The sequence below is a fragment of the Mustelus asterias genome, chromosome 26, assembly GCF_964213995.1.
Source record: "Mustelus asterias chromosome 26, sMusAst1.hap1.1, whole genome shotgun sequence".
NCBI lineage: Eukaryota > Metazoa > Chordata > Chondrichthyes > Carcharhiniformes > Triakidae > Mustelus > Mustelus asterias.
In genome coordinates this window covers 12,477,531-12,490,495 of record NC_135826.1, presented here as the reverse complement: position 1 = coordinate 12,490,495, position 12,965 = coordinate 12,477,531, and positions in this window count along the sequence as shown.

The following is a 12,965-nucleotide window of genomic DNA, read 5'->3' as shown; positions in this document are numbered from 1 at the left end:
CAATATATATATCTACAAAGGTAAATCTTACACACATTCTCTAGCCTTGCCCCTCACTCTCTTGACTCTAAGCCACTGAATAAAAAACTATTGGTCCCTTTTACCCAGACCTTCCCTCATTAATTTAACCAGGAACCCACGGCACAATGGCACAATGGTTAGCACTGCTGCCTCACAGCTCCAGGAACCCGGGTTTGATTCCTGGTTTGGATCACTGTCTGTGTGGAGTCTGCGCGCCCTCCCCGTGTCCGCATGGACTTCCTCCGGGTGCTTCCACAGTCCAAAAGACATGTTGGTTAGGTGCATTGGTCATACTAAATTCTCCTGTACCTGAACAGGCGCTGGAGTGTGGCGACTGGGGGATTTTCACAGTAACTTCATTGCAGTGTTAATGTAAGCCTACTTGTGACACTAATAAATAAACTTAAAGGGCTACACCTTTCCTGAATGGTACAACACCCTACCTAATCTCTGTTCACACTGGAGGGCTGATTAGACATTTAGCAGAAACTTCTGCACATTGACCACATCTGGCTATACAATAAGGACAAAAGTTAAAGGCGTCTCTCTGTACATGAATTCAAACCTGTGGCAGTCAGGGATTGGTTGCTCCCTACATGGTGAGCATCATGAGTGATCAAATGCAACGCCACCCTCCATGGGCACAGTCCCTTCGTACTGTTTCAAAATACCCTATTCGATTCTTACTAGACCCCAAACATTCCACATGGTTGATAAGCATGGCAGTGGCACAGTGGTTAGCACTGCTGCCTCACAGCGACAAGGGCCCGGGTTCAATTCCAGTCTCGGGAGTTTGCACATTCTCCCCGTGTCTGCGTGGGTTTCCTTCTGGTGCTCAGATTTCCTCCCACAGTCCAAAGATGTGTGGGTTAGGTTGATTGGACGTGTTAAATTGCCCCTCAGTGTCAGAGGACTAGCAGGGTAAATATGTGGAGTTAAGAAGAGAGGGCTTGGGTGGGCTTGATGGCGGTGCAGGCTCGATGGGCCAAATAGCCTCCTTCTGCACTGTAGGGATTCTATGATCCTAGCTGCGTGCTCACACTGTCTCAAGGCTTCTCAATCCCCTGACCACAATTAGGATTCCATAAAATCAGAAGAACTTTCAAGGTGTCCTCAATGAAACCCATGCCTTGATAATCATCGTATAGGTACCATTGGAATGTTTCCTGGCCCCCCATTATTAGTTATTTTGTTGCCCATGTCATATCTGTAGCAACATGGCACACAGAACGCTTCATATTGATTTTCTGTGAAATATTTGCTTCACTGAATTGGCCATTGCCACTTTGTTCCATTCCTTTAGCCCTTGTGTTCCCACAACAATCAAGCTAGCAAATTCAATCGTAGCCAGTTTGATTTAATCCTATGTCTTATGTTCATTCTCACTTCACAATAGGCCTAATTGCAATCACAGTACGGCGGCCAAAAATTGATCAGTTATATTGGCATTTCAATCTTTTCAGTACATATTACCTTTAAGACACCACATCCTTTCAGTTTGTTTCCCTCTACCCTCACAGACTTTATGCGTTTAAAATCTCGCTTGCCACCACGTTAACTACTCCGAGTTGCTTTATCTCTTTTTGCTTCAACAATCTTTTCAAGGCTCGTGTGTTTTCAAGGATGGGGATTTTGGCCCTGAAATTCAACTCAATTCAAACCCACTTCAAGCCTGCCTTTCACTCTGGATTGCAGGATTTCCATTCAAGCTCTGAAAAGGACATGAAACCACAAATAAATTGAATAGCCTTTTGTGAAAAACAAGGAATATTTCACAATGGGTGACCTAGGAGGCACTGGATGATGGACGTCACAGAACGGTTGCAGACGAGCTATTGTGGATGTGTGAAGATGGTGCAAGACATACAAATGTGTCATACAATGACAGCAGAGCTCCTGGCAGGAGTAGCTACAAGCAGCAGCAGATGGGATGGATGGAAGACGCGGGCGATCTTTTTTTTTTATTTTGACACATTTTGCATGCATGTTTGTGGTGTAAGGGTGAAGAGTGATAGTGCTGGGGAAGCAAGAACATCTCGGCCACCCAGTGACAACATCCTTCCCTCCGAGATCAGACACGACATGCTGGATTCATTCTAAAACTCCCTTTGCTCTGTCTGCCCCAGCATTACATTCCAGTCCCAGCTTCAGTGGAGATTACAAGCAAATTACTGCGGATGCTGGGATCTGAAACCAAAACAGAAAATACTGGAAAATCTCAGAATAGAATCCCTACAGTGCAGAAGAGATCACTTGGCCCACCATGTCTGCACCGACTTTCTGACAGAGTACCTTACCCAGGCCCTTTTCTCCACCCTATCCCCATAAACTGACATATTTACTATGGCTAATCCACCTAATTTACACATTTTTGGAAGGAAACAGGAGCACCCGGAGGAAACCCACGCAGACACGGGGAGAATATGCAAACTCCACACAGACAGTCACCTGAGGCCAGAATTGAACCTGGGTCCCCGGAGCTGTGAGGCAACAGTGCGAACTATTGTGCCACCTCAGCAGATCTGACAGCATCTGTGGAGAGAGAATAGAGCCGCTGTTTTGAGTCAGTGATGCGCGATTAATTCACTCGGGAGGCTGATCGTACCCGGGAAATAAAGGCTTTTATTAGCAACAAGAATAGAGCATACTGCTTAACAATACAATCCCAGACTAAAGGGTCACTAGGAAGTGCAGAGACCTTTATACTGCTATAGGAAGGCGGAGCCAACCGGAGTGTACCACAGAACAATACCAAGAGGTTCAACACCCCAACCCTAACCCCAACAGTAACAAGAGTAACATATGTACAAGTACCCATAGTGATAACCATCTATGGTTCAGTACCCATAGTGGTAACCATCTATGGTTCACCACAGTCAGGATGCCCGTTCTTCAGAGCTTCATCTAGACGGATTCTTCATTGCACATTTCCAACTTCATTTGCTATTTCTTTCCATATCAGGTGGCTTTGCCAAGCGAAATTGCAATTAAGCACCAATTAGTGCCAACTTGTGCTGGATACCCAGACCTAGTAAAGACTGGACAGTGGCTGACTAAAAACCTTTCGCATTGGATCCTTGCAGCTAAAAGGCAATCGAGATATCCATCAAATCACTCAAAGGTAAAGTTGAACAAAAAGGCCAATCTTTGTTTCATTGGAATATAAATTCTTATTGGGCAGTTGTGCTCCATAGGTGACATTGCAGTGACTGAGTGTTATATATCCCACCTAATATTCAGCCCCATTGCCATCAGGAGAACTGATATTGGGGTGAGGGAGGGGTGGGTGTATAACTGGTGGCCCATGTGACATTATCCATTTTTCACACTAGCCGGGAAGACTTTTGATACCATTACATTGCATGGTCTCCCAGAGAAGCAAATGTTCCAAGAATCACTTGCCTCAAGCCCTATTTGGAACTATTTTCATCTGATGAAAGGGGTCATTGGCAGTGCTATCAAGGAGCACATACTCAGAAACAATTTGCTCATCAATGCCCAGCTTGGGTTCCGACAGGGCTACTGAGCTCCTAAGCTAATCACAGCCTTGACCCAAACATGGACAGACAAGCTGAGCTCCTGTTAACATTAAGGCAGCAGTTGACAGAAGATGGCATTAAGGAACCCCAGCAAAACTGGAGTCAATGGGAATCAGGGGGCAAACTCTCAGTGGTTGGAGTCATACCTGCCACAAAGGGAGATGGTTGTGGTTGTTGAATGTCAATCACCTCAGTTCCAGGATATCACTGTCAGAGTTCCTTAGGGTTGTATCCTCGGCCTGAACATCTTCAGCCACTTTACCAATGACTTTCCTTCTATCATAAGTTCAGAAATGGGAATGGTTCGCTAATGACTGCACAATATTTAGCACCAATTATAAATCCTCAGGTACTGAAGCAGTCAATATCCATATGCAGCAAGACCTGTAAAATATTCAGGCTTCGGCTGATAAGTGGCAGTCGCGGGACACAAGTGCCAGGCAATGACCACCTCCAGCAAAACAGATTCTAACCATCTTCATAGACTTCATAGAACTTCATAAAATCCCAATAGTGTAGAAGGAGGCCATTCGGCCCATCAAGTCTGCACCGACCACAATCCCACCCAGGCCCTCTTTCCGTAACCCCACATATTTACCCTGCAAATTCCCCTGATACTAGGGTCAGTTTAGCATGGCCAATCAACCTAACCCGCACATCTTTGGACTGTGGAAGGAAGCCAGAGCACCGGAGGAAACCCATGCAGACACGGGGAGAATGTGCAAACTCCACACAGACAGTAGCCCGAGGCTGGAATTGAACTTGGGTCCCTGGCGCTGTGAGGCAGCAGTGCTAATCACTGTGCCACTGTGCCACCCTTCACTTGACATTCAATGGCACTAACATCACTGAATTCCCCCTCCTATCAACATCCTTGGGATTATCATTGACCAGAAACCTAACTGGACCAGCCATATAAATTCTGTGATACAAGAGCGCATCAGAGGCTGGGAGTTCTGTCGTGAATAACTCACCTCCTGACTCCCCAAAAGCTGTCCACCATCCACAAGGCACAAGTCAGGAATATGATGGAATATTTTCCACTTTGCCTGGATGAGTACAGCTCCAAGAACACTCAAGAAGCTCAATACCATGCAGGACAAAGCAACCACTTAATAGGCACCCCATCCGCAACCTTGAACATTCACCCTCCCCACCGCCAACTCGCAATGGTAGCAGTGGGTAGCATCTACAAGATGCATTGCAGCAACTCAAAAAGGCTCCTTCGGCTGCACCTCTATAACATCTACCAATGATAAGGACAAGAGCAACAGATACATGGAACATCACTATCTGCAAGTTCTCTTCCAAGCCACACACTATCCTGACTTGGAAAAATATCATTGTTCCTTCATTGTTGTCAGGTCGAATCCTGGAACTCGCTCCTTAACAGCACTGTGGGTGCACCTACAGCTCAGGGACTGCAACAGTTCAAGAAATTGTTCACCACCAAATTCTCAAGGGCAACTACGGGTGGATAATAAATGCTGGCCTAACCAGCGATGCTCATATCCTGAGAACAAATACATTTTTGAAAAATTTGTGGAGTGCTCTAATAGACCAGGTAAATACTCATTCTTTAAAGACCAGGCCTCCAATTACTTAAGTTCAAGTCATTTAGGCACAAGTTGCAGATCCCAAGTGGGCACAGAGCTGAGAACAAATCTATTCAGCTTGTCAACATAGAGCACTGGTAAATGTCCTTTGTCGTGTCCAGCCAGGCCTTATTGCCCGTTTATGGCACAATCCCAGAGGTCCAACCTTCCAAACTGACCAGTAAATTAACTGCAGTTCCCTATGCTACTGAGGATTCACTTGTTGCAAGTTTTGGATCATATCTGTCCATACTTGAAACTAGACCACCTTTTATAGATGGTAAATCATTTATGGGTTGTACTCTGGAAAATCATAGAATCCTACAGTACAGAAGGAGGCCATTTGGCCCATCGAGTCTGGACAGACCACAATCCCACCAAGGCCCCATCCCCCATAACCCCACACATTTAACCTAGCTAATCCCCCTGACACTAAGGGTCAATTTAGCATGGCCAATCCACCTAACTCTCACATCTTTGGACTGTGGGAGGAAACCGGAGCACCCAGAGGAAATCCATGCAGACATGGATAGAATGTGCAAGCTCCACACAGACAGTGGCCCAAACCGGGAATCCAAGCCGAGTCCCTGGTGCTGTGAAGCAGCAGTGCTAACCACTGTGCCACCGTGCTGCCCAAAGCTGAATACATACGTTATAAGGCGAGAACCAATATGCTGCAGGTTCAGTTTAACTACCTCGTCACAAACTGAGTTCCTTCAGAAACAGTTGAGCAAAGCTGAACAATATCTAACTCCACTTATGCCTTCATTAGATGTCAGCAGTGGTGCTGTCACCTCCGAGTCAGGAGGTTGTGGGTTCAAATCCCACTTTGGAGACTTGATCACCAAATCTAGACTGGCACCCAGGTGCAGTACTGAGGGACTGTGGCACTGTTAGTCCTATCTTTTGAATGAGACTTTAAAACAAGACTCAATCTGCCCTGTCTGGTGGATGTAAGACATCCCATGGCACTAATTTGGAGAAGAGTGGAGATTGCTTCCCCAGTATAATGGCCAATATTTATCTCTCAGCCAGTATCACTCTTATATATTCTGCTCTTGTTAATCCTCTGCTGTTTGTAGTACCTCTCAGTGTACAGATTGACTGCTGTATTTCCTACATTGCAACACAGTTACACCTCAAAAATACTTAATTGTCTCTTTGAGTTGTTCAGATATCATGAAAGCTGCCATTTAAATGCAAAATTTTCTTTTATAATTCAAACCTGGCCATTTGATTTCTACAGATGATATTTCCCTGGTTTCTGAAGAGCAGAAACCAGGGAGTTCCTTAAATGATTGGTCTTAAATGGATTGTACATTGTCAGCTTGTTGCTGTCATGGCCTATTCCTTACATCTGGCGAAGATAGAAATGCCACTTGTGAGTTATGTCCCTTTTGGTCTCAAGGCACTAACAAGCACAATTAATTTAACATATTCCTTTTGCAAATGAACCGTATGCTATTGGGCTGTGTCAGGCTGCAGCAGCTGCACTGTGGAATCTGGCCTGTTATATTTGAAGTAAGAAAGGGAAATACCTGTGTCATTCATAGACAGATGAATTTTTACAGGCAGGAAGATGGCAACAAGCCCAACAAATTGTCCTTCTTGATAAACCCAACCTTACCTGACAATCAGGGGTGATGGAAAAATTGCACCCTGAGGGAGAGTAAGTTGTAGATATGGGTTTTGCTCCAGACTTCCAATCTAGAGTTGCGAAACGGCTTTTGTGCCAGGAGCATGTGGATGCAGAATAATCACCCACGTTCCTCAGTCCTCTTTATCGCTGAAGAAATTAATCAAAACGTGCCGATACCGTCCACATTCAATGGCCTATTCTCTGGGATTAATTGCATGTTCCTTCATGGCTTTTTTTCGTTCTCCATACTGTCACCTTTCATTTGTGTTCCTTGGAAATTAAACCGTCACCATTTTGCCTTCCCAACCATCTCATTCGCCTTTTCCATCCTGGCTTTATTGAGATACAATCACAAAGTAGAATCCCTACAGTGCAGAAGGAAGCCATTTGGCCCATCGAGCCTGCACCGTTTCTCTGACAGGCCCTCTCCCCAGCCCTATGGACGTAACCCCACATATTTACCATGGTTAATCCATCTAACCTAACCATCTTGGGATACTAAGTGGCAATTTTACCATGGCCAATCCATCTAACCAGCATCCTTTAGACTGTGGGAGTAAACTGAAGCACCCAAAGGAAACCCACACGGACATGGGGAGAATGTGCAAACTCTACACAGGCGATCCCCAAGGCTGTTATCGAACCTGGGTCCCTGGTGCTTTGAGGCACAAACACAATAACAGGGATACTCAAAACACCAATCAGGTAGGGTTAGACAATTTGCCTGTTTCGTGGAGTTCTTTGAAATGCCTTAGTTCACAACCATTATACCATTTTATCACAATAGTCTCCATAGGTTGTACGGATCTGTGGAGAAATGTGTTTCGATGGATTGGAATCTGGTGCCCGTCGTGACCTCCTGTGAGTTGGGTGTAAAGGAAAGTTGTTGCTGCAAAGGAGATATTACTATATGGCATATGGTGAATGGCTCCTTGCTAATATAAATCTGTCCATTTCTTGAATGATGGAACTATTCTGAAGTCGGGTGGATCCCAAAACAACTGCATCTGTTAAAGTTTTTGCATGGCCATGATTGTTTAAAAGCCATGGTATGGACCTTCATTTATAACTGTCAGCTATAGTCTCTTCACAGAGAGAAATCATAGAAATCATAGAAATCATAGAAACCCTACAGTGCAGAAGGAGGCCATTCGGCCCATCGAGTCTGCACCGACCACAATCCCACCCCCCATCCCCACATATTTACCCGCTAATCCCTCTAACCTACGCATCTCAGGACTCTAAGGGGCAATTTTTAACCTGGCCAATCAACCTAACCCGCACATCTTTGGACTGTGGGAGGAAACCGGAGCACCCGGAGGAAACCCACGAGAAGTGTGCACAATCCTGGGAAACTTCATTTTCAGCTTTCTTGTATTAAAAAATGGAAGCTTTTCCATTGGAAACGATATGAGTGTTAGTTGCTAAGAGTCTTGCTGCCTCCCAAGATATCTGAAAACAAACCACCTCCATCAATGGCTTGTGGAGCCTCTGCAATGCAGCCATGTGGCTTCATTTGCTTTGCCATGTTGCTGCAGAGATGGGAGAGGGAATTCTCTCCCTTCATATAGATGTTACACCAAAGTCCTGGAAGATCCAGCGAAACACCTATAAGGATCTCAATGAGGATCCGCTGAAGGCCTCGGGTGCGGGGTTGTAGTGGGGGGGGGTGGTGGCTGAGGCCTTCGAAGTTGCCGAAGACGGAATGGAGCTAACAGAACCCACTAAAATACCCCGTTCATCCATTGGTGTCCTTTCATTTATTCTTTCATGGGATGTGGGCATCGCTGGCTAGGCCAGCATTTATTGCCCATCCCTAATTTCCCTTGAGAAAGTGGTGGTGAGCTGCCATTAGCCCATCGAGTCAACAACAACTCTCTGGCAGAGTATCTTACCCAGGCCCTATCCCCCTCCCTATCCCTGTAACCCTACATATTTACTTCACCAATCCACTTAACCTGCACATCTTGGGACGCAAAGGGGAAATTTATCATGGCCAATCCACCTAACCGGCACATCTTTGGACTGTGTGAGGAAACCGGAGGAAACCCATGCAAACTCCACACAAACCCATGCAAACTCCACACAAACAGTCATCCAAGGCTGGAATCAAACCCGGGGCTCTGGTGCTGTGAGGCAGCACTGCTAACCACTCTACCACTGTGCCACCCCAAGAATATTGTTGCATTGGCTGGGAATCGAACCCACGCCTCCTGCGTGGCAGGTGAGAATTCTACCACTGAACCACCGATGCATATTGTTTTATCTTACATTATGTTTTACAATGTTCCCACAAAGCGCTTTTGGAACATTTTATTGTGATAGAAGACACGATGTAATTATGAGTTGTGGTTCTCTTAGCTCCATGGCCTTTATTCCTTCCAATAAGTTAGCTCCCCCAGGTAGCAACAACACCCAGAAGATAGTGGTTGAGAGCTGCTAATAATGGGCCAAGTGGGAAACTACACTTTCAGTGTTCTTGAAGCAAGTCATTCACAAAGGAGTCCATCATGCTTGTGGGCTAGAATGAGGAGATGCTTTTGAGAAGCATAAACTTGCTTTATTACCTTCAACACTTTAGATGAAGTAATCTCCATCTTCTCTGTGTCTTAATGCCCTTTTCTGTCACTGTACTCAATTTTCTCAGTGCCCTTTTTGGAGCTGCAGTCTTTGCCTGAGGCATTTTCAAACTCAATTTCCAGATTAAGTAAGTACTGGATTTAGTTGCACAACATTCAGTGAGAATCTCCCTCCTATCGGGGTTCATCGTGACTCAGAAATGTGTCTTTTTCCATTTCAGAGATCTTGATTCCAATTAGATATTTGCAAAGAGCATCAGTTTGACTTTGTATCTTCACAGAAGATGCCATTCATTCTATTTGCGGGCACTGTAGCCTTGGGTGTCTTTAATTGGAACTATTGGTTGGGACGCCACCTGTAAACTATGTTATGTTAATCGGAAAAGTACACAAGATATAGAATGGTTACAGCAGAGAAGGAGACCATTTGGCCCATTTTGCTTATGCCAGCTCTTTGCAAGAGCAATTCAGCCAGTTCCACTCTCCCGCCCTTTCCTCATTACCGTACAACTCTCCTTTATCTCAGGCCCTTAAACAATTGTTTTTTGAAAACAGCAACACCACCCTCTCTGGCACAGCATTCAGATCCTGCCCATTCACTGTGTAAAAAAGTGTTTTCACATATTGCCTTCATTACTTTGCCAATCACCTTAAATCTGTGTACGTCATATCTGAGCACTGCCCCCTATACCACAGGGGTCAGTTTATCTCGATTGACTCTATCCATTTCCCCATTGTAAAGCCAATTGCACCCTCCAAGTGATGGGACATACTCCAAACTTTGGCAAACATTCTGCCATCCACGTCACCTGAGGTTTGCTCAGAGAGCAACGTGAACAGTATTCTGCAGAAAGCAACTCCTCATCAAAGTGTCCGAAGTGGCATGGTGGCACAGTGGTTAACACTGCTGCCTCACAGTGCCAGGGACCCGGGTTCAATACTGGCCTCGGTGTTTGTGTGGAGTTTGAACGTTCTCCCTGTGTCTGCCTGGGTTTCCTCCGGGTTCTCTGGTTTCCTCCCACGTTCTAAAGATGTGCAGGTTAGGTTAATTGGTCATGCTAAATTGACCGTAATGCCAGGGGATTAGCATGGTAAATGTGTGGGGTTATGGGAATGGGGTCTGGTCAGGATTGTGGTCGTTGTAGACTCGATGGGCCAAATGGCTTCCTGCTGCATTGTAGGGATTCTAAATATACTTAATGCTCAGGTAGAAAGAAAAGAAAGACTTGCATTTATGAAGTTCATTTCACAATCCCAGCACACCATACAACCAATGAGTTACTTACTGAGGTGTCATCACTGTTGTAATATAGGAAGCATGGAAGTCAATTTGCACACAGCAAGATCCCAGAAACAGCAATGTGGGGATAGTGAGATTTCTTTTTGTTTCATGATGCTGGTTGAAGGGTAAGTATTGGTCAGAACATAAGGATGAACATTCCAGCCATCCCTCCAATAGTGCGATTGGATTTTTTAGTTGAGTTGGTGCACAGGGCCTTGTTAGGTTTTAGTCTTTCACGGGACAAGTGCTGACTAGGCCAGCGTTTGTTACTCATTCTCAATTGCCCTTGAGAAGGTGATGGTGGGCCACCTTCTTAAACCATCGCAATACATCTGGTGTAGATACACTCGCAGTGCTGTCAGGAAGGGAGTTCCAGGACTTTTGCTCCAGTGCAAGTGAAGGAGCAGAAATATTGTTCCAAGTAAGGATGGTGTGTGGTTTAGAAAAGAACTTGCAGTGGTGCTTCCATGTCCTGCTAGATGGTGGAGTTTTAAGTTTGGAAGGTTCAGCCACACAAAGTTTGATACATTGCTGCAATGCACCCTGTGCGCACTGCTGACACTGCACCAGTGGTGGAGGAGTGAATGCTCAAATTGGTAGATGGGGTGACAATCAAGTGGCTGTTTTGTCTTGGATGGTGTCAAGCCTCTAGAGTGTAGTTGGAGACAACACCTCTGACAGTGCAGCATTCCCTCCAGATTGCACTGCAGTGTTAGCCAAGATTTCATGCTCAAATCACTGGAATATAACATGAACCGACAACTTTCTGACTCTGGGATGAGAGTACGACCACTGAGGCAAGGCTAACTTTATTGAATTGATTGATTGGTATGCAGTATACAGATACACCACAGGAAGAAGATAATACTATAACTATATTATACAATGTCATATAGCTCTTATATGTGCAATGTAGTCAGTTCACATTGGGGCACAGGAGAGATGTTAATAAATAAATTATAGCGCTATAATTGAAAGTGCCTATTAAAATTAAAATTTATATTTCAAAAGGACAGAGACTAATACAGAACATTCCGTAATGTTTCCAAATTAAGGCACTGAGGAGTATCTCATCACACATACTTAAACAGATTTTACCAGTAGTCATCCGTCTGAAGACTACAGGTGATTCATCCTATTGAAAGAAGATTACCAGGTTCCTTTGTTAACTCTCTATGATAAACTTTCATGGATGTAACTTGTTGCTTCTCCCTCTTAGCTGGACCCTTGCCCTATTTTCATTCCCAAATGCTTCAGGTTATATTTCTTAAGCATTAATACAGGGATAAGAGAGCTCTGGTGAAAGGTTATCACCGAACTGGTAACATAATTTAGTTCAACATTAATCTTTCGGAATCCCGATGTATTTTCTGCATCATTTGTTTGCTCTTTAGATTTCTAGCACCAGACTTCTTTTATCTATTTAGTTGAAGGTTTATTTTCCTATTTTATTTTAAATTTCTAATGTTCTTTTTGATTTGATTGGGCATTATGATGGCACAGTGGTTAGCACTGCTGCCTCACAGCGCCAGGGACCCGGGTTCGATTCCCGGCTTGGGTCACTGAATGTGTGGAGTTTGCACATTCTCCCCGTGTCTGCGTGGGTTTCCTCCAGGTGCTCCGGTTTCATGCCGCACTTCGAGGATGTGTGATTTAGGTTGAGTGGCCATGATAAATTGTCCATTAGTGTCAGGGGGATTAGCAGGGTAAATATATAGGGTTACAGAGATGGGGGCTGGGTGGGATCATTGTCGGTGCAGGCTTGATGGGCCAAATGACCTCTTTCTGCACTGCGGGATGCTATGATTCTATGATTTGACTTATTATTATCACATGTATTGGTATACAGTGAAAATTATTGTTTCTTGTGCACTTTACAGGCAAAACATACCATTCATAGAGTACATAGGGGAGAAGGAGAGGACAGGGTGCAGAATATAATGTTGCAGTTACAGATTGGGTGTAGAGGAAGATCAGGTTAATATCCCTGCCCCGACTCCCACTGAGTTCCAGATTTACAGCCACCAGCATTGCTCACTCCCACCCCCACCCCCTCCTACTTGTTCCCCTACTACGTCATCCTGACCTCAGCGTGAAGCTTTTTCCTCACCTGCTCCCCCTCATTCCTCCAGCAGTATCTCACCCTCAAAGTCCAGGTCCACCAATGCAGCCCACGCCTGCAATATTTCAGCCACACAATCGTTCTCCATGTTGCGAGCTTATTCAGCCGCTAAAGTGTCGCGCTGAAATCTGACCTCTTTAACAAACACACTCTTGTGAGCACGCTTTGGAACAATGTTCTCTGTGCAC